This window comes from Phyllobates terribilis, unplaced genomic scaffold, assembly GCF_046119375.1.
Source record: "Phyllobates terribilis strain yellow unplaced genomic scaffold, ASM4611937v1 Scaffold_280__1_contigs__length_2496652, whole genome shotgun sequence".
Taxonomy (NCBI): Eukaryota; Metazoa; Chordata; class Amphibia; order Anura; family Dendrobatidae; genus Phyllobates; species Phyllobates terribilis.
In genome coordinates this window covers 1,761,050-1,786,829 of record NW_027363040.1, presented here as the reverse complement: position 1 = coordinate 1,786,829, position 25,780 = coordinate 1,761,050, and positions in this window count along the sequence as shown.

Genomic DNA, 25,780 nt, shown 5'->3' with positions numbered 1-25,780 from the left:
TGGGTGTGTGTGTGTGTGTGTTTGTGGGCAGGTGTCTGTGTGGGCAGGTGTGTGTGTGAGCAGGTGTGTGTGTGTGTGTGTGTGTGGGCAGGTGTGTGTGTGTGTGGGCAGGTGTGTGTGTGTGTGGGAAAGTGTGTGTGTGTGGGCAGGTGTTTGTGTGTGTGTGTGGGCAGGTGTGTATGTGTGTGTGTGTGGGCAGGTGTGTGTATGTGTGTGTGTGTGTGTGGGCAGGTGTGTGTGTGTGGGCAGGTGTGTTTGTGTGTGGGCAGGTGTGTGTGTGTGGGCAGGTGTGTGTGTGTGTGGGCAGTTGTGTATGTGTGTGGGCAGGTGTGTGGGGGGGGGCAGGTGTGTGTGTGTGTCTGTGTGGGCAAGTGTGTGTGTGTGTATATGTGTGTGTGTGTGTGTGTGTGTGTGTGTGTGGGCAGGTTAGAAAGTCTTGCCCTGTTGAACACTACACATGACTTGAGGCCACCACCTCTTGGTTGTCCAATGTTCTTGCTTCTCTAGGGCTCTTCTCAGATATTCATTATACCAGCTCCCCAGAATACCAAAGTTAGGGTGGGTGACCGCGAGCCCTGGTGGTGGTCATAACTGCGGCCACCCAGGGGCAATACTCCATAACAACAATCCCCTGAGGTGGTGTAGGATGTAAGGACCTATTCACACTACATTCAGCGCTGCATTCAGGTCTTTACACAAGGCTTACAACTGAATCCCTGAAATTCAGGATTGTGCTGTCTGAAATGAGACATCTGAAAGCAGAACAAATGGAGCCTAAAGATTCAGACTTTAGCCTCGGTTTGCCTTTGTTCAAATCAATGGCTATGTCAAGGCACATCTGAATGCCATTTTTCAGGGATTTAGATAGAAGCCTGGAAAGAGGAGATGAATGCATTGAAAAATTCAGTGTGAATAGGCCCTTATATCTGGATTCTTGATATTGAGGCCACAAGCATTTTACTTGTTTTTAACTTAAAAAAAAATACACACACACAAATTATACACACACACACACACACTATACATACACACACACTACACACAAACACACATTATACACACACACACACACACACTATACATACACACACACAGATGTGTATGTGGGCAGGTGTGTGTGTGTGGGCAGGTGTGTGTGTGTGTGTGATGTCTGTCTGTTTGTGTGTGTGTGGGCAGATGTCATTGTGTGATGTCTGTTTATATGTATTTTTGTGTTTCAAATGTGTTTATGCGTGTCTGTATATGTTTGTGTGTGTGTATGACTGCATGCGGCCTCCTGCTGAGTATAGTTGGCGCCGTGCGGCCTCCTGATGTCTCTGGGGGGGCTCCGTGCAGCCTCCCGCTGTGTATAGATGGCTACGTGCGGCCCCCCGCTGAGTATACATGTCGCCGTGCGGCCTCCTGCTGTGTATAGATGGCTACGTGTGGTCTCCCGCTGAGTATAGATGGCTACGTGCGGCCCCCCGCTGAGTATACATGTCGCCGTGCGGCCTCCTGCTGTGTATAGATGGCTACGTGTGGTCTCCCGCTGAGTATAGATGGCGCTGTGCGGCCTCCTGCTGTCTCTGGGGCATCTATACTCAGCAGGAGGCCGCACGGCGCCATCTATACACAGCGGGAGTCTCAGTGCTTTGCAAGAGCAGTCAATGAATTCTGCTTGACTAATTCTGAGCACCATAAAGTCTGGTTCGCTTCTAACCTGCTGTCTTCATTTTCAGCTTGCTGAATTCTAACTCATTTACTGTCATTCGAGACGATGCCTTAGCTGGTCTCTTTCACCTTGAATACCTGTAAGTGCTCCACTTAATGTCATATTTTTGATTCTGTTCTTCATCTTTTGGCATGTGCAATTGTATGAGCAAGTATTCATATGAATTTATGACCTACTTAAACCTTTGAGGACCTTAAATTTTATTCAATCAAATTTTTTTCCAGTTTAAAACTATGGGACATATATGTGCCTTGGTCCTCAAAGGGTTTTTAAAGGGGCTGCAAACATAAATACAAAAAAAATAATTCAATTAGTGCTTTTTGTGTTCATTTAATTTTTATTTGAAGTCCATTTTTTTTATATACCTTGAAATTAAGCCCTACCCCATGGAATGAAGCCCTACCTACATGACATCTGAGAGCTACATGGATCCCGCTTGTGAGGTGCCTGTCCGTCACTACTATTCAGTTTTAGGGTCCACTCACTAAGCCATATATTCTCTCATGCAAGAGAATAGGGCCAATTATGCTGATAACACTGGGCTCAAACTCTGTCAGAGCTTCAACTGAGTGTGATCCGATTCTCTCGCAGCACAGATATGGAGAAGATGGAGAACTTAATTTCTCCATCTTCTCCATAGTCTCTGTGAGTGTTCATCGGACTGCACTTGGATGACATCCGAGTGCAGTCCAATGTTTTACGTGCACCCATAGACTTGTATGGGTGCACATGGTCCGAATATCGAATGAGATTATTTTCTCACACTGTCCCATAGTATAACATAGGGCCGAGTCCTATCCGATAAAACCTAACATAGCATTCGGCCGTGTTATACGACAGTGTGAGCGAGCCCTTAGAGTCAAGGAATATTTACATGCAGATGATGATATTACTCTCCAAGTGTATATTTTTTTAGGCGAGTTCATAGTAAATGCTTTGCATTTTTGACATGTGATCAACTAAAGAACAAGAAAGATTTAGGACCTCCCCTATAGAGAAATGGAAAATAGTTTGGAGGACTTGCATGTCCTTTTTTATTTATTATGAGAAAATCATAAAAGATCCCGTTTTTTAACCATGCTGTGACTTTCTGCTGAGGGAGAGGGAGAGAGCTGCCCTATTCAGAGTCTGTAATAAGACCTGCTGACAAAAGTGTTGAAGATACAGTCTAATGTGAATTAACAATGAAAAAAAGTTAATTTAACAAATGGCTTGTATTTTTTTTAATACAAACTTTTTTGTCTTTACAGCTCCTTTAAAGGGAATCTGTCATCAGGTTTTTGCCACCTAATCTGAGAGCAGCATAATGTAGGGTTACAGGCACTGATTCCAGTAATGTGTCACTTACTGGGCTGCTTAGTGTTGTTTTGATAAAATCATTGATTTGTCAGAAGGTAATTATCACTAGATGACTAGTAAGTTCTGTAGGACCCCACCCCCATCACTGATCAGTAGATTTCTGTGTACACTGAGCATGGGCAGAAAGCTGCCAATCAGTGGTATGGGTGGGGCTATACAGAGCGCAGCATTCAGAGAGCTGCTAGATCTGCAGCAGATAAAACGGTGATTTTCTCAAAATGACAACAAGCAGCTGAAAAAGTGACACATCGCTGGAATCAGGGTATCTGCCCCAATATTGTGCTGCTCTCAGATGAGGCAGCACAATTAATATTATGCCAAATTAATTTCCCGTGAACTATCACATGATCTATCACAGGGGATCATGTGACATGTCACGTGATAAATCAGGTGTGTGGAGGGGGCCCGCGCCTTCTAAACTGCCCGGGGCCCTTGCTACTCTTAATCCACCCCTGCCTATATCCCCGGAGTGGCCTGGCTGCCCCAGTATGCCGGCGAGTCGCATACCTTGGGCGACTTTAAAGAAAGGCTGTATAGACTGTTCAAAGTTTATCCCCTGACAGAAGAACAGAAAGTAAGCATACTGATAGGGCAGTTAACTGGTGCGGCCCAGCGGGAGGGAAAGTCTTGGACAGCTGAGGAGAAAAGGACTGTAAGGGGGGTTCTGACCCGTCTACGGGACACCTTTGATACCCGTACCTCAGCAGAAATCAAAATGCGGTTCTATGGATGTAAGCAGCGAGCTCAAGATAGCATCCGAGATTATGCCCTAAATTTACAGGAAGCCTTGGGGGCAATTAAGCAAGCTGACCCTGGCAGCGTGCAGGATACAGATAAACTATTGACTGACCAGTTCATAGAAGGTCTGCTGTCCAGCGCCCACAGAACCCAGCTGCGCCTCATGGTCCTACAGAACCCCGATTTGACTTTTGCACAGTTCAAAGATAGGGCTAACCGGGTGCTCCGAGAACCTGCACCGGGTGGCGCTGTAGCTTCCCTGCGCCCTGCCATCCCTTACCACCAGGGGGCGGCGCCCTATCCCGCAGACCTTGTGGGGGCTGATGCGCAGGCCCTAAATCCATCCCCGCCTGCAAACCTGCACCATCAGGTCCAAGAACTAACAAAGAATGTTGCTGCATTGACCAGGACCGTACAGTCGTTACAGATGGACCCGTCAGGACCAATCAAGCTGGCTTCCAGTCCGGAGGATGTCCCGTGGCGTCGACGGAGGAGGATCCCGTCGTTCAGAGGGAGGCCCGCCGATCATTACACTGAGGATGGACAGCCGATTTGCCGTCGTTGCAGCCAGCCGGGACACGTAGCCAGGTACTGTACTTTAAATGGGTCCGACCTGGGGCAAAGGGCCAACCCCCAGGCATAAGGTCATCAGACCCATCTAATTGGCGTGATAAGTACGTAGGGGGACGTCCGGTTTTACCCGTAGTGCTGGACGGTATCCCCATGAGTGCACTGCTGGACACCGGGTCCCAAGTGACTACCATCCCCTATGTACTTTTCAAGCAGTACTGGAGTGACACTGATATAACTCGTTATCCAGACGATGACTTGAGCATCATCGCCAGCAATGGTCAACCTGTGCCGCAGGTGGGGTTCAGAGAGATGACCATTAAGATTGGTAAAGTTGAACTGCCGGCACAGGGAGTGATCATTGTGGACATTGACCGTCGAGAAAGTCACCCTAAAATAACCTTGGGTACTAATGTGATTGAAAATTGTCTTTCAGAAGTAATTGTAATTTTGCAGCAGGTGGCGATGAATGCGAGCTCCAGCCAACAGAGGGTCCTCCAGAAGGAGATAAGAGCCCTGATGAGATGGCAACAGGTAGAACTGTCTGGTGGTGAGATCGGTAGCGTGAGGATGAGCGACCCATTCCCCATTGCCATGCCCCCCAAAAGTGAAATGATCTGGTGTCGGACTGCAATCGGGTTAAGAGGGAGAGACTACCAAGCCATAGTAGAACCCGTGTACTCAGACAGCAGGCCCACCATTTTGACAGCCCGGGGGGTGGTCGATGTCCGCCATGGAAGGGTGCCCGTCCGGATCTTAAACATTGGGGAAAGGGAAGTACACTTGCCCCGGTACGCTACACTAGCCAAATTGTATACTGTTGAACACAATGCTGTCAGGGCCATGGAACACTTGCCTCCATCTCCCCAGGCGGAGGGTAATGGTTCCCAGAAACCCAAGGAGGACTGGTGCCAGAAACTCCACGTGGGTGCTGACTCCACTCCCTTGCACCAATAACAAGGAGTCTACCGGGTGGTTCAAGAGTACAAGAGAATCTTTAGTAAGCACCCGCTAGACTTCGGCAGAGTGAAAGGGGTAGAACACCACATCCCCACGGGGAGCCACCCACCAATAAAAGAAAGATACAGACCTGTACCACCCCGCACACTATCAGAACGCAAAGGGCATGCTGAGAGAAATGAAGGAAGCCGGGGTCATTAGAGACAGTTGTAGCCCCTGGGCAGCCCCCTTGGTTCTGGTAAAAAAGAAAGACTGTACTATGAGAATGTGCGTGGACTATAGAGAAGTCAATCGTATAACCCATAAAGACGCCTACCCGTTGCCTAGAATAGAGGAGTCTTTGGCCGCACTAAAATCAGCTAATTTCTTCTCTACTTTGGACCTTTTTAGTGGGTACTGGCAGGTTCCTGAGGCAGAGGCTGATAAGGAGAAGACCGCCTTCACCACCCCGATGGGATTAAGTGAATTCAACTATATGCCGTTCGGGCTCTGCAACGCACCCGGGACCTTCCAGAGGCTGATGGAATGCTGTCTAGGGCACCGAAACTTTGAGACGGTCCTACTTTACCTGGATGACGTGATTGTCTATTTGAAGACTTACGAGGACCATCTAAAGCACCTGGCCGAGGTGTTCGAGGCCCTGGCAGGCTTTGGCATGAAAGTGAAACCCTCCAAGTGCCATCTGTTAAAGCCGAAGGTACAGTACCTGGGACACGTGGTGAGTGCAGAAGGAGTAGTCCCCGACCTTGACAAAATCACGGCAATAAAGAACTGGCCAAGCCCCTCTAACATAAAAGAAGTGAGGCAGTTCCTCGGGTTGGTAGGCTACTACCGAAGGTTCATCCCCAGGTTCACCAAGATGGCAGCCCCTATGCAGGACCTCCTTATAGGACAATCTAAGACCAGAAGCCAAAAGCCACCCTTCAAGTGGGACAAGCCGGAAGAGGAGTCCTTCCGCCAGCTGAAGATGGCCCTCACGGGGGATGAGATCCTGGCCTACCCTGATTATGGCCAGCCTTTTATCCTCCACACAGACGCCAGTAATGTGGGGCTGAGAGCCGTACTGTCACAGAACCAACAGGGCAGAGAAAGGGTGATCGCGTACGCCAGCCGGAAGCTGAGGCCCACCGAGAGAAACCCGGAGAATTACAGCTCCTTTAAGCTGGAGTCCTTGGCAGTGGTGTGGGCCGTAACAGAACGTTTCAAGCATTACCTGGCCTCTGTGAAGTTCACTGTGTACACGGACAACAATCCGTAGACACATCTGGACAATGCGAGACTTGGTGCCCTAGAGCAGCAGTAGATGGCCCGGCTAGCAAACTATGACTTCACCATCAAGTACCGGGCAGGCCGAGCCAATGCCAATGCAGATGCCCTATCGAGAATGCCCCACTTGCCCGATGAGGGAGAAGATCCAGACGAGTTGGAGGAAATAGAGCTCCCTGCATTCCACCGGTACGGGGCCACTCAGTACTCCCACCGTGTAAGAGACAAAGACTTGACCACTGTCATGTTCAATCCCTTACCTCACCACGGCTGGGCTGAAACGCAAGATAGTGACCCTGCAATTCGCCTGGTGAAAGACCTGTTGACCCAGGCAGACGCTAGCCCTGGCTCGGACGCTCCAGAGGAAGCCAAGCAGTTATGGAAGGAGAAAAGCAGGCTATTCCTCTACGAAGGTAAGCTGTGCAGAAGGCTTGTCAACTACCGGACGCACGAGCTGACCTGGCAGGTAATGGTCCCGAGACGAGATGCAGCAATGGTCCTGGAGGCCTACCATGACAGAGCAGGACACTTCGGGTGGAAGAAACTGGAGTTCCTGCTGAGAGAGCGGTTCTACTGGGTCGGAATGAGAGGGGCCATATAGAAGTGGTGCAGGGACTGCGGCCCATGTAACCTCAGAAGGAAGGACGGTACCAGCCAGAAGACACCCTTGATGCCCATCGTCACCAGGCAGCCTCTTGAGCTCGTAGCTCTGGACCATGTGAAACTGGCTCCAAGCCGGTCGGGCTACGTCTATGCCCTGACAATAGTGGACCACTATTCCCGGTTCCTGGTGGTGGTTCCTGTTAAAGACTTGACAGCCCAAACAGCGGCCAGAGCCTTCCAACAACACTTCTGCCGTCCACACGGGTATCCGGAACAGGTCTTGACAGATCAAGGTCCAGCGTTTGAGGCTGAAATCTTCCAGGAGTTCTGCAACCTCTACGGCTGTAAGAAGATTCGGACAACGTCTTACCACCCACAAACCAACGGGCTGTGTGAGAAAATGAATAATATCGTCATTGATCTCCTCAAAACGTTGCCCCTGGAAGAACGCAGCCTGTGGCCGGAGAAGCTGCCAGACCTGATAGACTTATACAACCATATCCCGGTGAATGCTACAAATTGCACCCAGGCTTACCTGATGAGGGCAAGACCAGGTAAGCTGCCGATAGACCTGGAGATGGGAGTCCTGACCCCCGAGGACACCTCCCCAGACGCGGACTGGGATACGGAACGGCGGCTACAGTACAAGAAGGTACAGGAGAGTGTGGAGAGGAGTCTGGCTCAAGCGAGAGAAAAGCAAGAGAGGCTCTTCAACCAACACGCCCCTGCTGGTCCCCTGGAACCTGGTGAGCAGGTCCTGAAGCGGAAGAGAAGGCTTCACAAGCTAGATGACCAGTGGGAGAGCGACCCGTACACAGTACTGCAGTCCAACCACAACAACCCGAAGGTATGTGTAATTACCAAGGATGGAGGAGAAACCACTAGCACCGTCTCCAGAGACCACCTAAAAAGGTGCCCCAAGCAACTACAGAGTGCAGGAGAAGATCAAGATGACCTTGAACCCACAGAAGACAAGAAAGAAATGATCAGCACAGTTCTTGGAGAGTTCCCCCGGTCCTGGACTCGGATAAATGATGCAATAGTGGTACCCGTCCTACACTTCCTTCAACCAACCCAGCAGGAACCTACAGGAGAGCAGGAGGAATCAGAAGACCAAGCAGCCCTAGAGGCAGAAGAACCCATGCCAGCAGCCCAGGAGAGTCAACCCTCTGCTGACAGTGAGCCTGCCATACCTGCGGTAAGCCAAAGGACCCGCAGATAGCTGCCTGCACTGCCTGTAAACCCAGCTAGTAGCTGTACCCTGAATGCTAGTGGGGAAAGTCAGGTTAGACCACCACCAGACAGTGGGTTACGCAGGTCAACCCGGAGCACTAGGGGGCAAATACCAGCTCGCTGGAAGATCTAAATGCTGTATATTGTAAATGTTTTATGTTTGTTGCCTGGTTGCTAATTATGTTTTTCCAGTCTTTCTAGTTCATGGACTAACAGGTTATGGACGCTGAATAACCGGAACTGTCTTTTAGATAGTTGCACTTGGTGCCCTCTTTCGAAGATGGCCAAGGAAGAAAAATCTGTCCGGTGTGGCCTCCTTGTGGCCCAAAGTAGAGAGCTCAGCCTTGTCGCCACGCCCAAGGCCAGGAACTTGGGGTTTATGGAAACAGGTCCCCACACCGTGGAAAACTTCACCTTGTTGGGTGACATGGACACCCGGTCATGGAAGCGCCGTGACCTCAAGGACAAAATATACTTGTATATATGTTATGTTGTCATTTATACCCTGTATTTGTGTTTCCTATTTAGTCCGGAGTACTACATTTTACTAGGGGAGAATGTGTCACCCCAGGCCTGGATGCCACAAACAATAATCTGTGTCTGAGAACAGGAGGGAGGTTCCCTGGTTAGGGACAATTAGCATACAGCACCTCCTGTCCCAGGCCAGCAGGGGGAGCTGGCTGCCCCTATAAAAGCTGGAACTGGGGGCAGGGTTAGAGAGAACTGGAAGACCTAGCTCAGGAGTGACACTAGTCCCAGAGAAGGAGGGACAGTTCAGCTGTAGCTGAGGAGTCCGTGAGGCAGAGGAGAAACTGCAAGCCAGGGACAGAGGTGACGAGAGCCGGTCCTGGAAGAGAACCAATCTACCGGACATTGGGGTCCGAGGCTGTCAGGGTTACAAGCCCAGCAGCAGAGAACCAACCTGCGAGGGATTTCAGGTCCCTTGGCCTAAGAAGCCTGGAGGCTCCACCACACAGAGGAACCAGTACATCGAGGAGCAAGCAACAGGTACCCAAGGCCCTAGTCGCATGCCATACAGGAGAGAAGTACACGGCCAGCTCAGGGACGGGGGCTATTACACCACGAAAAGGGGGATAGTCAGAAAGAGCATAGAGAGAACGGTAGGCCTACACACTCACCCTGACCAGTGGGGCTCGCCCGAATGCTCTCAGACACCCAGGCCCATTCCTAACCGGTACTGTTGGGTCATTAATAATATCTACAATAAAGACCCTGAACTGTTTGAAGCGGACTCTGAACTCTTACTATTGCGGCCTGCACTATCACCCCCAACATCCACCTACACTGCCCTGAGGCTACACTCTTCCCGTGGGGAGTTATCCTACACCTGTGCTGCACACCAACACCAGCCTCAGCAGTCTGCCTCGCAGCGGCGGTTATCCCTGACCGCAATCCACGGGTGGCGTAGTCGGACATTCAAAACACTGATAAATAGACTGCCACCATTTGGTCTGACCACCCTGAGCCACGGGATCGGGTTGCCACTACTACCCCCATCAGCACCGTACACTAGAAGGCCCGGTTCCGTGTACCCCACGGCCCAGGGGGCGAGTCATGTGCATCAAATTATACATACACATATGGGGCAGTGGGGCTTCATACTATATACAGGTGCTTCTCACAAAATTACAATGTCATTAAAAGTTAGTTTATTTCAGTTCTTCAATGCAAAAAGTGAAACTCCTATATTATATAGAGTCATTACACACAGAGTGATCTATTATATAGAGTCATTACACAGAGGGATCTATTATATAGAGTCATTACACACAGAGGGATCTATTATATACAGTCATTACACACAGAGGGATCTATTATATAGAGTCATTACACACAGAGGGATCTATTATATAGAGTCATTACACACAGAGGGATCTATTATATAGAGTCATTACACACAGAGTGATCTATTATATAGAGTCATTACACACAGAGAGATCTATTATATACAGTCATTACACACAGAGGGATCTATTATATAGAGTCATTACACACAGAGGGATCTATTATATAGAGTCATTACACACAGGGATCTATTATATAGAGTCATTACACACAGAGGGATCTATTATATAGAGTCATTACACACAGAGGGATCTATTATATAGAGTCATTACACACAGAGGGATCTATTTTAAGTGTTTATTTCTGTTAATGTTGATGATTATGGCTTACAGCCAATGAAAACACAAACATCATTATCTCAGTAAATTAGAATACTTCATAACAACAGCTTGAAAAATGTTTTTAAAATCCGAAAAGTTGGCCTACTGAAATGTATGTTTAGTAAATGCCCTCAATACTTGTTCGGGCTCCTTGTGCATCAATTACTGCATCAATGCGGCAATGTGGCATGGAGGGATCAGCCAGTGGCACTGCTGAGGTGTTATGGAAGCCCAGGTGGCTTTGATAGCAGCCTTCAGCTCATCTGTATTGTGGGGTCTGGGGTCTCATCTTCCTCTTGACAATACCCCATAGATTCTCTATAATAGATTCTCTATGGGGTTAAGGTCAGGCGAGTTTGCTGCCAATCAAGCACAGTGATACTGTTGTGTGTAAACCAGGTATTGGTACTTTTGGCCGTGTGGACAGGGGCCAAGTCCTGCTGGAGAATGACATTTCCATCTCCATAAAGCTTGTCGGTAGAGGGAAGCATGAAGTGCTGTAAAATGTCCTGGTAGACGGCTGCGCTGACTTTGGTCTTGATAAAACTCAGTGGACCTCCACCAGCAGATGACATGGCCCCCCAAACCATCACTGATTGTGGAGACTTCACACTAGACCTCCAGCAGCTTGGATTGTGGCCTCTCCACTCTTCCTCCAGACTCTGGGACCTTGATTTCCAAATGAAATTCAAAATTTACTTTTCATCTGAAAACAACACCTTGGACCACTGAGCATCAGTCCAGGTCTTTTTCTCTTTGGCCCAGGTAAGACGCTTCTGGCGTTGTCTATTGGTCATGAGGGGCTTGACACAAGCAATGCGACACTTGTAGCCCATGTCCTGGATACGTCTGTGTGTGGTGGCTCTTGAAGCAATGACTCCAGCAGCAGTCCACTCCTTGTGAATCTCCCCCAAATTTTTGAATGGCCTTTTCTTAGCAATCCTTTCAAGGCTGCGGTTATCCCAGTTGCTTGTCACCTTTTTCTACCACACTTTTTCCTTCCACGTCCATTAATATGCTCGGATACAGCACTCTGTGAACAGCTGCTTCTTTAGCAATGACCTTTTGTGGCTTACCCTCCTTGAGGAGTGTGTCAATGACTGCCTTCTGGACATCTGTCAAGTCAGCAGTCTTGCCCATGATTGTGGAGCCTACTGAAACTGACTAAGAGACCTTTTTAAATGCTTAGGAAGCCTTTGCAGGTGTTTCTTGTTAATTCTAATTTACTGAGATAATGACTTTTGTGTTTTCATTGGCTGTAAGCCATAATCATCAACATTAGCAGAAATAAACACTTAAAACAGATCACTCTGTTTGTAATGACTCTGTATAATATATGAGTTTCACTTTTTGGATTGAAGAACTGAAATAAATTCACTTTTTGATGATATTCTAATTTTCTGAGAAGCACCTGTATGTAGCAGTGTGGCAATTATACTATATACAGTCAGGAGTATAAGTACTTGATACACTGACAATTTAGAAAGTTTTTCCACCTACAAAGAATGAAGAGGTCTGTTTTGTTCTACTTAACTGCTGCAACTTGGACCTTTAACAGCATTTATATTTCACCTATGAGAAAGCATACTATGTGTATTTGGCAGATTAACTCAGGCTTGTTTATGATAAACGGAATACATGGATTGGAGTCCTATTTGTATACAGAATATTGACTATTAATGCTGGCAGAGTAAGTCTTAGGCTATATTCACACTAGGTGTTTTTTTTCTGCAGCAAAACATAATCTCTTGGCAGGAAAGAAGTAGCGTAAAAAACGCAGGTTTTGGTGTGTTTTTTGCAGTGGTTCTTGGTGCATTTTTGGTGCGTTTTTCAGGATCCCAAAGTTCAGCTTTGCTTCCACCATAGACACATGAAAACAGGTCACCATTGCAAGACATATGTTCATGAAAAAGTACACATTACAAATGTAACGGGGGTGGGGTGAATTGGTCTGGAATGGTTTATCTAAGACCCTGGCAGTCCATTGAATTTGTAGGACACTATTTACTTTCACATGACCGTGTACTGCCAACACGGGTTCCATGGTTCAACATGCCCCCATCTTCCAGCACTCACCTTTCCCCCACCAAATAAAAACACTGCACCTGTATTTCTTTGGATAAATTTGGCCACAGCGCCAATTTTATTAACAAACAACATTAACATATTAATAGTGTTATAAAATAAATAAGAAGGGAGGGTTCTTGGAGTTAAAATAAGATCTGGCATAAATTAAACCGAACTCGAACCACCATATTACCCTCAGCCGTCCATCACCAGCTCAAGGGCACCAAAAGCTCCCAGGGTAAAACCCCGTCCAGAGCCCAAAACCAAATGCCAGATCACCCCGGTTAATCAAGGCACTGCCTGTGATTATCCAATATTCTTTCCACCGGCACTTCTGTGCCAACTCCAAGAACCCCACCCCCCGCCAAGCCACTGCGACAAACCCTCATAAAACTTTACATGTCCTTTTTTAATATAACCCATCGATAATACACAATATCAATAACTCCTTTATCTCCTCCTCAGTAAAACCACCCTTTCACCATTAACTTCACAGAATACCAACAGAAAGAAGGGGTGGGTGGGTGGGTGGGTGGGAACTTTCCCCGCTGACTTCCTTCCTGGACTGACCGTTTTCCCGCACTTTTCCTTATTATATCTCCCCCCCCCCTTTCCCAATGCCCGCCCCTCCAGGTTTATAACCAATCCCGATATTGGGATTAAAATTACACCCTCGTGGCCCATCCCGGTCATGTGGGGCTTCCTTCTAGTTACACTTGCTTCCAGCCCCCTTCTTGACCGTGTACTGCCAACACGGGTTCCATGGTTCAACATGCCCCCATCTTCCAGCACTCACCTTTCCCCCACCAAATAAAAACACTGCACCTGTATTTCTTTGGATAAATTTGGCCACAGCGGCCATTTTATTAACAAACAACATTAACATATTAACAGTGTTATAAAATAAATAAGAAGGGAGGGTTCTTGGAGTTAAAATTAGATCTGGCATAAATTAAACCGAACTCGAACCACCATATTACCCTCAGCCGTCCATCACCAGCTCAAGGGCACCAAAAGCTCCCAGGGTAAAACCCCGTCCAGAGCCCAAAACCAAATGCCAGATCACCCCGGTTAATCAAGGCACTGCCTGTGATTATCCAATATTCTTTCCACCGGCACTTCTGTGCCAACTCCAAGAACCCCACCCCCCGCCACCAACGAACAGCCCTGACCACCTCAGGCTCGTGAGCGCCCCAACACAACAAAAGCCCTTTCGATCCCCTCCTGTATGACCAATGCCCATAAATCAATGCCAATATCATTCAAATATACGCCGTCCTTTTTCCAAAAATCTCCAACTCCCACTTCCAGATCAAGATGCCGCACGCTTACTCCCCCGTTCCTGGTAACAAAAGCTGATATAGCTCTGTTCAACTTTATAAGTGCCCTATTAATTCCCTTCAATGATCTGGCCTCCCTCCATTTTCCTCTGGGCATAATGTCAGACCACACTGTCAACACCTCGGGAAAAGATGTCCATAACTTTAACAGACCGATTCGAATGTCCCTCATCAATTCCCTAACCGGCCGAGCCGTCCAAATCATTTCCCCCCATATGCACCACCAAAATATCCGGAGCCCGATCCAAACGAGCTGCTTTATGGAATTCTGGCACCACCCTTCTCCAAACCATCCCTCGAAAAACCCAACCACCGAACCACCGCTTGCTCCCTGCTAAAACCCATTTGCCTACCGTCCGGCCTCACGTCCGCCCTCAGCGCCCCCCAATTGACGAAAGAGTGTCCTAGCATCCAAACTAACAACGGGACGCCACCAGCAACAAGACAACCAAAAGGTATTTGAATCTCAAAAGGCAAATTACCTAAGACCGCATACCTAATGCCTTACATAAGACAGGTAACGATCAGAACTCCACCTCCCAATACGTTTTATCACATCCTTGCCTAACCCCAAGCCATCCGCTTCTGATGCCGCACCAATTCTGAATGAATGTGACCCGTATACCTCAGGGCTAAAGCCCAGCTCAGCAATCCCCTTTTTAAACACCGTTATGAATTGAAAACGTGACAAAAAGTCTCCATTTTCATGACACAATAATGGGCCCTTCCGCCCTGGCCAAACCTGCCAATAAGCCAATAAACATCTCTTAGGACAAAGAAAAGATCCCATAACCTCACCCAATATTACTCGTTTACCTTTGCCCAATTGATCCGTCTTCCCCCACCTAATCCAAAATTCAATACCCCCATCTCGACCACTCATATCCTCAGCAAACAAACCCCCAACCTTATTCCTGCTTGGTGCCACCAATTCACCTACTCTTAGCGCGCCAAAAAACGCCAATGAAAAAGCCAACCTAAACAGTGTGGCTTCAAAAACTGAACAACAAATCTTATCCAATACAAAACCCAAACGTTCCAAAATACTAAAGGTAACCGGCCTCCTTTTATCCAACTCTTTACCTCTTCTCCTAAAGCCCTTGAGAGCTTGCTTCACTAAAAAGGACTTCGTAACATCCTTTATCCCCTGCAATTTAAAACCAAACGCTAAACCTGCAACAAACTTGCCAACTTTTGAAACCGACCATCCGCTCTCCGCTGCCCTTCCCACGAGAAACAACACCGCCATCTCTCTATCTCCATCACTCTCCATCACACCCCACTGCATAATCCAACTTTGCCATACTCGCCACGATGCCTCGTATAATGCCCAGGTCTGTCTCGTGATGGACTCCCGTTATTAACCGTCCCGCTCTTCCATAACCAGCTGCCACAAGCGCGAAGGGCATTCCTGTCCCACGTCCTCTGCCTCTGGAGCTAGCATCCGAAAACGATCCCACTGAAAACGAGACAAGGCATCTGCTATGGAATTTTGTACACGTGGAACATGTACCACTGAAATCCAAGCGTTCAGCTTAAGACAACAAAGTACTAGTTCCCTCAGTAGCCTAATCACAGGTGGAGACGAGGCCGACAAACTGTTGATGACAGACACCACTCCCATGTTATCGCAGTGAAACCGAATTCTCCTGTTGGCGAAACACTCTCCCAAATGGTAACCGCAACAACAATAGGAAACAATTCCAAAAATGCCAAGTTCCTCGTAAGACCCCACTCTTTGCACACCTTCGGCCACTCGCCAACGCTCCACCACCCTTTCCAGTAGGCCCCCGTAACCGACACCTCCTGCCGCATCCGTAAATATCTCACAATCAAAACTGCTCAAGAACTCCTGCAGGATTACTGACCTGCAGTTATAACTTTCCAAAAACAATTTCCAAACTTTTAGATCCTCCTTGTGGTCCTTATTAAGGCGAATGAAATGATGCGGCGCGCGCACTCCTGCTGTCGCTCCTGACAACCTGCGACAAAATATTCTGCCCATTGGCATAATCCAGCAGGCAAAAATTCAAATGCCCTAACAGCGACAGTAGCTCCCTCAGGGTCACCTTGCGCAACTTCCTGATCCTATCGACCTCCTGTTTAAGCAAACTCAATTTATCATCCGGTAACCGACACTCCATTCTTTCGGTATCAATTACAATGCTCAAAAAACTTAAAATGGTGCCAGGTCCTTCCGTTTGTTCTTCTGCTAACGGCACGCCAAAATGCTCTGCTACCCACACCATAGTACCTAACAAATTCCTACACAACAACGATTGCGGGGGGCCTATAAACAAGAAGTCATCCAAATAATGAATGACCGACTTAACAGAAGTCAGGTCCTTCACTACCCATTCCAAAAAGGAGCTAAACGTTTCAAACAAAGAACACGAAATCGCACAACCCATTGGCAAACACCTATCCACATAGTACTCCCCTACCCAAAAACAAACTAACAACGGGATGCTATCCGGGTGAACTGGCAACAACCTAAAGGCTGACTCGATATCAGTCTTAGCTAGCAATGAGCCTGGCCCGTATCTCCGAACCCAATGCACTGCCGCATCGAATGATGTATATTCAACCGAACACAACTCCTGCGCAATACCATCATTAACCGAAAGCCCCTTCGGGTACGACAAATGCTGAATTAAACGAAACTTATTCAGCTCTTTCTTGGGCACAACCCCCAAAGGCGAGATAATCACCTTTCTACTAGGCAATTCCTGAAACAGTCCAGCCATCCTGCCCAATTCCACCTCCTTAGCCAACTTCACACTAACCACTTCCGGATGAAGGGAAGCCGACGTCAAATTTTTAACTAAAAAGGGGGACCTCATGATCAGGAGGAGGGATTCTAAACCCTTCCAAAAAACCATCTGCAATGACCTTAGCCTTCAATTGATCCGGATACCTACTTAGAAAGGGGGGGCCATCGCGTGAACCCTCACCGGAGTCACCCCTTTAACCGGTACCCACTGTCGGCTTTCCCTTACCCTTCTTAAAGCATTTTGATGCTCCGTGCAAACTTCCGTTACAATGGGAGCACACATGTTTAAATTTACAGGAGGTCCCGAACTTGCATTGGCCGTCATTAAATTGCCAGCAAGTTCCCGCTTCCTTTTTTTTTTTGTGCTGTGTGCCCCTTGACTACTTCCCCCGTGTCCTGCTGACTGATTCCCGGTACTGTTGCTCCCGTGAAAAGACTGCCCATACCTCAGTGGGGCCATAACCTTCAACCACAACCCAATGTCCTTTTGATCCCATCTGATCTCTGGGCGGACAGCTTTCCTCTGCCTAAATTGCTCGTCATATCGTAACCACGCCTGAGCCCCATAAGTACGATGAGCCTCCCCAATAGAATCAAGATAGCAAAATAAACCTGAGCAATTATCCGGAGCTTTTTCCCCAATAACGCTAGCCAATATTGCAAAAGCCTGTAACCAATTAACAAACGTCTGAGGAATCAACCTCCACCTACGCTTCTCTTCTTCCTCTTTTTTACTATCGTCCTTTTTACCCTTATCCAGATTAAACTTTTCCAGCGGAAGAAGGGAAAAAATTTCAACATAGTCATCCCGCCAAACTTTTTCCTTTCTTCTTCTTTTTTTTTTTTTTTTTTTAAGTGTGCCCCCAACGGCCCCTCAAAGCACACATATATCTCCCCTTTTGCCCTATCATCCAGCTTTACGGTATCCGCTTTGTCCTTCTCTGCCTGTACGCAAACCGATGCCCCAGAAGGTGTCCCGGCTGCATTCACCGCCGACCTGGCCGACTCGCTCCCCACCTGAGACAACACCGGTTGACTAGGTACCCACGCCGCCGCAGGTAACAAACCCCCTTGATTAACTCCACCACCGTCTATTCTAGCCAAAATTTGCGACATGCTAAACAAAATGTCCCTAAGACCCACTACATCTGACCCACGACCTCCCCTAGTATTTTCCCCGCTGGGCCCAGCCAACTGCCTATCACCTCCCCCATCCACTAATGACCCAGCGGGCGACAAACAATACATGGACGCATACTCACCAAGCTGCGCAGGTGCTGTGTCCCTGCCAGCCGAACGTCCCGAGTCCTGATGAATCCTGGATTCGCTTTCATCCTTGCCACACTCTGATTCGCCAGACTCCTGCTGCTGCTCAAGGCCCACGCCCCTGGCCTCCTCGTCACCAGAGGGGACCTGAGCACGTGCCGATGTCCCCGTCAATCGTCTTCCGCCGGTCCCGGCTCCGGTCCTCCCCGTCATCCGCGGCACTCCTTGAATTCCAGACCCGGACTCCCTAGCCCGATCCGTGGTGGTCCATGGGTGACTGCCAGGTAGCCCTGTGCTGCTGCCCGCCGCTCCACTGGCATGAATTTGCTGACTCGAGCCAGGCAGCAGGACCCCGAATTGCTGCTGCCTGCCCGTGCACCTGGGCTGCTGTCTCCTTCTGCTGATGTCCCTGGCAGGCACCCCGACTGGTACATCGCCAGGTGTGCCTGCCGTGCTGGTGGTCCCTCTGGTCCGCTCATCCGCTCTGGGGCTCCGATTCCTGGTGGGCAAGCGGTGCCGTGCATCAACGCCGGCTTCTGCAGCGGGGGGCGTGTCCAGGCGCCCTCCGCTCGCTTCCTGAGCACCCCTGTCACATGACTCCGGTTCCGGAAGTGACGTTTGACGCACTTCCGGTAAAACCCCGCCCACCGGAAGGTGACGCGGCTGCAGCGCGAGCCTTGCTTTCGGCGCAGCCCGGGCTCTAGTATTGCGGCGCGCCGCCGTAGCAGGCCGCACTACAGCAGAGCGGGGCGCTTTGGTCGCGGACCGCGACCCGATGCTGGAGGAGCCCGCAGGCCGGCTGGGCGGATTCCTGCCGCGGCGGGCGCGCCAGCGGGGGTTTCCGCTGGCCCGCTCACCGGACGCAGGGTCCCCTGAGGGGCTACGCAGCCTGCGCCTGCTGCCCGTGCTAACCATCTCCGGGGAGAGCCTCTCGGGGGGCCGCGTCCTCCTGCCGCTTCTTCCAGATCCCGACGGGGGTTCTTCTGCCCCGGCGTTCCCCAGCAATCCCGACAGCTGGGACTCGAGCCACCCTCCACGCCTGGATCTAGCAGCCTCCCTCAGCTTGGTGATCAGGGAATCAACGGTCTCCATAGTCCTGGTAAGTGTACCAAACAATGGGAAAGTGGCAGTTTTTTTTTTTTTTTTTAAGTTCAGCAACTTTCCCCGCTAACTTCCTTCCTGGACTGACCGTTTTCCCGCACTTTTCCTTATTATATCTCCCCCCCCCCTTTCCCAATGCCCGCCCCTCCAGGCTTATAACCAATCCCGATATTGGGATTAAAATTACACCCTCGTGGCCCATCCCGGTCATGTGGGGCTTCCTTCTAGTTACACTTGCTTCCAGCCCCCTTCTTTATGGTTTGCCATTGAGTTGCTCAGGCATTGTTCATTTTCACACCTCCCTGGGCCACACGTGTTGTTCAATCTCACACCTAGCTCAACCAATGTTTACTTTGTAGGCATCACTAATTTAATTAAACTGTAATAATCCAAGCTGCTATCTCTGGTGACCAAGACAAGATGGTTTAAACTTGGGAAAATCACAAGAATAAATGTGTGTCACATACTTGCTTTTTTCACTAAAAACACAGCAAAATTTTCACACTAGTCTTTTTTTCAGCATTTTTTTCCACCACCCTTTTTTTTAATGGGTGAAAAACGCTGAAACAAGTGATATACTCTACTGCAAAAAGCCATGGAAAGCACAAAATACTGAGGACAAATAAGCAAGCTTTGTGCATGAGATTTCGGAAATCTCATAGACTTTGTTGGTACTGTAAAACGCAGCTGAAAATTTGCATAAAAAAGCCCGCTAAAAAAACGTCTAGTGTGAATATAGCCTTGTATAACAGTTCGCCAATGAGTTAGGATATATGACCACGATGCAGAAATGCTGCGGATTTTTCCTAAGCGTTTCTGCATCTCCCTGGGTTGTCAAGCGCTTTGCCAAGTGATTTTATCATCACTTGGAAAAGTGCTTGACAACTTGGTCACACTATATAATTCCATGCAACCGGCATGGATTTATATAGTGTGACCAAGTTACAATGCTGCAAATGCAGCATCAATAATAAAAAAAAAAGAATAATAATGGTGAACAATAAAAAAACCCCATTATACTCATCTTCCGATGGTCCTCGATCTCCTTCTCCAGAGCGTTCGGTGTCTTCGGCGGATCACGGTGCTGTAAAAGGACCTTCCATGACGTCATTTAGTCATGTGACAGGTCACGCGACCGCCGATGTCAGCGGTCGCGTGACCTATCACATGACTAAATGGCGTCATGGAAAGTCCTTTTACCACCGCGAGCAGCCGAAGAGCCAGCAGCACCGCCGGGAGCAGACAGGGGCCATCAGAAGGTAAGTATATGTTTATTTTTTATTTTAATTCTATTTTAACTACAGGTTCTATGGTACCCGGGTCTGGAGGAGAGTCTCTTCATCTCCAGACCCGGGTACTATCCACGCATTGAGTCGCATAATATCCACATGTGTATTTGTAGTCATGCGGATGTTATGCGTTCCAATGCAAGTCAATGGCGGCTAAAACGCAGCGACTCCGCAAAATTAAAGGACGAGCTGTGGATTTTTCCGCAATGATAATCCGCAGCGGAAATCTCCGCGGCATGTGCACAGCACATGCGGATTATCATTGGGGACCATTGCAGACCTATCACCAAGCGTTTTTTAAGTGTTTCCGCGGCGGAAGTTACGCTGCAGAAACGCCTAAAAAACGCATAGTGGGCACACAGCCTTAAAAGTTCTATGGTGAAGAAAAACACGTGAGATAATAAATGCAAAATATACAATATTTCCCATAATATGACTGAGGATATTTTTAGGGTGTATTCACTGTTTTTTCTTCTGCAGCAAAAATGCTGTGTTTTACAGTACCATCTTAGTGAATGACATTTCTGAAATCTCATTCACATGCTGCTTTTTTTGCATTTTTTTTAAATCTGCAGCTTGTCAAGTCTTTCAGAGGTTTTGCAGCATTTTTCACCTATTCAAATGAATGGGAAAAAAAACACAAGTAAAAACACCTGAATTTTAAGCAGCGTTTTTCCTGCCTCCTTTGATTTTTGAGGTAGAAATAAAATGCTGCCAAAATCCAACTTGTGAACACACCTTTATCCTGGTTGTGTTCTAATTGGATATAAAATAGAACGGCCATGATAACATGGGTAGTTAATTGTATGGTGTTTTCACTTTATATATTACCAGGCCGCATTCTATTTGCGCAGAGCTGCTCCGTGAAGATTCTATCACAAGATTCCATGATGACATCACAGGTGATGGTGACATCACTGCTCACAGTCGCTATATATACAATGCACATAGGCTAACCCGTGCCTTTCTTGGCTCTATAGTGACTGATAGCACTTGCAGTTTTTCACTATGGCTGGAATTGTTTTGGATATTCCTCAGGTAAAAGCACTATTGTTGATCCTTATGATCAATCGTCCTAACAGTGTGCTTCTACCACCCGATGGCGTCCTCAGCTTCACTCACCGGCTGGTGATGGAGCTAGTAAAGGATTGCCTGACCAAACACCGACAACGTCGTCTAACGTCAGACTATCTGACGGATTTACTTCAGAACATCAGGACATTACTACACCAGGTAAGTGGCGGACACTCTGCACAGAACATCTCAATATTAATAGATAATAATGGAGGGATAGAAGCTTTTTCTTCTAATATATCGTATTTTGCAGACCATAAGACACACCAAAAATTTTTGGGAGGTAAATAGGAAAAACATTTATTATAATAAAATGGGGTTCTGTCTTATAGTCCTGTCTTATAGTCCGAATTTTCAGTTGCTTACTGAGGGGGGTGGTGGCAGTGGAGCGAGGTCACAGGAGGCAGAGTCGCTGCTGCAGGAAGTCGGCAGTAGGAGTGGGGCACTGCTGCGGGCCCCAAGCTGGGAGGAGCGGGGTGTCCAGAAGGTGCGAGGCTGCGGGCCCTGGGCTTCAAGGAAATGTTAGCGGTAATTCAGGAGGGGAGGCCCTGCTCTGCTTATTGATTTCTCTGCAGTGGGCTTCAAGAAGTAGGCTGCTGGAGATGGCCAATACGCAAATTGAGATCTCAGCTCGTCATTGAGCCGAGATCTAAATCTGCACATGCACTGCCTCCAGCGGCCATTTGCCTGAAGCCCACCGCCAGAAAATCAATGGGCAGAGCGGGGACTCCCCTCCTAAATCACCGCTAACATTTCCTTGAAGCCCAGGGCCCGCAGCCTCGCACCTCCTGGATACCCCGCTCCTCCCAGCTCGGGGCCCGCAGCAGCGCCCCACTTCTACTGCCGGCTTCCTACAGCAGTGACCCTACCTCCTGTGACCTCACTCCACCACAGCCACGCCCCTGGTAAGCTACATTCAGACAATTATTATTATTAATAATCTGTCTGATATGCTGGGGTGGAGAGTTCCAGAGTAGGGGGGATGCACGGGAGAAATCTTGTATGCGATTGTGGGAAGAGGAGATAAGAGGGGAGTAGAGAAGAAGATCTTGTTAGGATCGGAGGTTGCGTGCAGGTAAGTACCGGGAGACTAGGTCACAGATATATGGAGGAGACAGGTTGTGGGTGGCTTTGCATGCCAAGGTTAGGGTCTTGAACTGGAGTCTCTGGGTAATGTGGAGCCAGTGAAGGGATTGGCGGAGCGAGGGGAGAAGCCAGGGAATAGCGGAGGGACAGGTGGATTAGTCAGACAGCAGAGTTTAGGATAGATTCGAGGGGTGCGAGAGTGTTAGAAGGGAGGTCAAAAATTTTGGAAAAAAAGGCATCTTATAGTCCAAAAAATACGGTAAAACACAACGAGTCCCCAAATACAGTATGTAGTCATTTTATCTGCAGACAGAGAACCGATGTCACCTACAATTTCCGCCTCCATTCTGACCGCTCTCATCTCAAAATTCTCCTTTCCATTGTTCCTTCTTTATAGGCTGAAGAAAGATCTCAGACTGAAGATTTGGCTGTCTTTAAAGAACTGGCCGAAAAAGTCCTGTCTATACTAGAACGCTCATTGGAACGCCCGGTAAGGATCAATATTAATAGACGTATCTTAATCCACCGTATCTGAGGAGACTTTCTGAGAAAAGGTCTGAAGATGGCGCGGGATTTGTATCGTTACAATTGGTGCATCTGTAAATGTTGGTTTAGTCCTTCATGATTTATGTATTTGGTGATTTAGTGAAATCTTCCACATATTAATTATATATATTATATCTATCAGGAAACAACAGGAGGCGACGCCAAATATGGGCAAAATGTGACCCCGAAAATCCCTGACCCTAATAGGAGTCAGCCGGAGCTGAACAGCGATCTGATTACAGGTGAGCGATCACCCGACCTTCTACAAGGAATGTCCAGATATTACAGAGGACGGAGGATAATGTTAGATTTACTCTCTACTCTGTGTAATGGGAACCTGGCAGCACATTGTTACATATAGAAGTAGTGGTGTGACGGTATAGGCCATTGTCCCCTAATAATAATTGTTTGTAGAAATCCAATGTGCCAGTCAGGATAAATGTAAAGTAGACACCATATACAAATCAGAATGGAAGTGCACTGGGGGCGTGAAAGAAGAAATCCAAGTGCAGTGACACGCCCCCAGTGCACTTCCAGGCTAATTTGCAAATCTCTCCTATGTTTCAGCTCTCTTACCATCACTCATATGTGCAGCGTGGGTGGGGGGTTCCTCATTCATGTGATGGAGGGTCCATTCTGCAGTGCTATAGCAAGTAACATGAAATAAATTAAATTTAAATTGCATTACTGCTCTAGAAAATGGGAAAAAACTAAGATACTGAGCACATAATTTGGCCAATTCATGAATGCCCAGCAGCCAATGACAGGGCGATCTTTTTGTTGGAATCCTCTCCTAATGTGAATCCTCTCCTAGGCTGAAGCCTACATTTATATGGGTAGGTAGGATCCTGTTGTAATTAAAGCCACCCCGGGCTGATGGGTGGAGATAGGTACTCAGCAAAAAAGTTCGCCTTGCTGTGACTGCTGGGCATGCACCGAGCAAAAGAAGGTCGCCTTGCCGTGGCTGCTAGGCATGCACCCAGCAAAAGAAGGTCGCCTTGTCGTTACTGCTGGGCGTGCACCCAGCAAAAGAAGGTCGCCTTGTCGTGACTGCTGGGCATGCACCCAGCAAAAGAAGGTCGTCTTGCCGTGACTGCTGGGCATGCACCCAGCATAAAAAAAGGTCACCTTGCCGTGGCTACTTGGCATGCACCCAGAAAAAGAAGGTCGCCTTGCAGTGGCTGCTGGCCATGCATGAATTGGCCAAATTATGCGCTAAGTATCTTCCTTTTATCCTATTTTCTACAGCAGTAATGCAATTCAAATTTCATTTATTTCATGTTTACATGCTATAGCGTTACAGAGTGCAACTTTGTTAGTTATGTATTTGGATGGCTACTCTTAGTATGCACCTGTTCACACCCATTTTCTTTTCGGAAGTGATGGTCAGTCTTTTGTTATTTATGAAGGGGTTCCTCCATCATTTACATTACATTTATCTATGGATTCCCCGTATATTCTCATATTTAGAATCCCCATATAACGAGTATTAATCCCATTTACAGACATCTTGTCATTTCTCCGTTATATTGCTGTATTATCTATGTAGGAATAATATCCTCTAATACATTTCATTTCTTCATCATTATTTTAGAAACAACTGAGCTGTCGAATCCTAACAATGGAATTAGTGAGATCCCGGAGATCCAAGAATCCGTAAGTATCATAGAGGGGGATGCGTGTGTGTCATCAGATCATGGGGTGTGAATGACTCGTCCAGTATTATCCCCCATACAACCATGGGACGTCTCTATTCTAAGTGTAGATGACCCTATGGTGTTAATTACATTTGAATTACAGGGAATCTGTCACCAGGTTTATGCTATTTGGTCTGAGAGAAGCATGATGCAGGGACAGAGACCCTGATTCCATGTGTTGATTACTTTACTCGGTGGAGAAGTTGTGATAAAATCACTATTTTTTTCTTCTGCAGAGCTCTGAATGCTGAGTCTTGTATAACCCCGCCCACACCATTGATTGGCAGCTTTCTGTGTACACTGTGCATAGGCAGAAAGCTGCTAATCAGTGGTGGAGGCAGGGGTACAGAGCAATAGGACTACCTGGCTAGACAGATAGTCTTCTAGTGATAATCTACTGATTTTATTGAAACAGCCACACACAGCCTAGTAAGTAACACATCACTGGAATCAGGGTCTCTGCCCCTACATCATGGTGCTTTCAGAATACATAGTAAACACCTGGTGACAGATTACCTGTAAGTCCTCCTCTGTGTGATCTCCCACATTATCCAGAATGTTATAGTAATGTATGATGACCGTTGCAGGGCGGCTCCAGGATTTCGTGGGCCCTGGGCGAAAGAGTCTCAGTGACCCCTTTAACACATACCACGATTCATGATGCACAGATACCGCAGATAAATATATATATATATAGTACAAGCCCGAAGATTTCTCTTCTTACATTACATGAGCGATATCTATTGTAAATTCCACAATAACTCAGAAAGCGGCGAATCCTCACAGCTCACAGTGCAGACCGGACAGTAATGTCCTCCACACAGTATAATGGCACCACATAGTCCTCTATACCGTATTATGAGCTCCATATATTGCTCCATATAGAATAATGGACCCCATAAAATGCTCCACGCA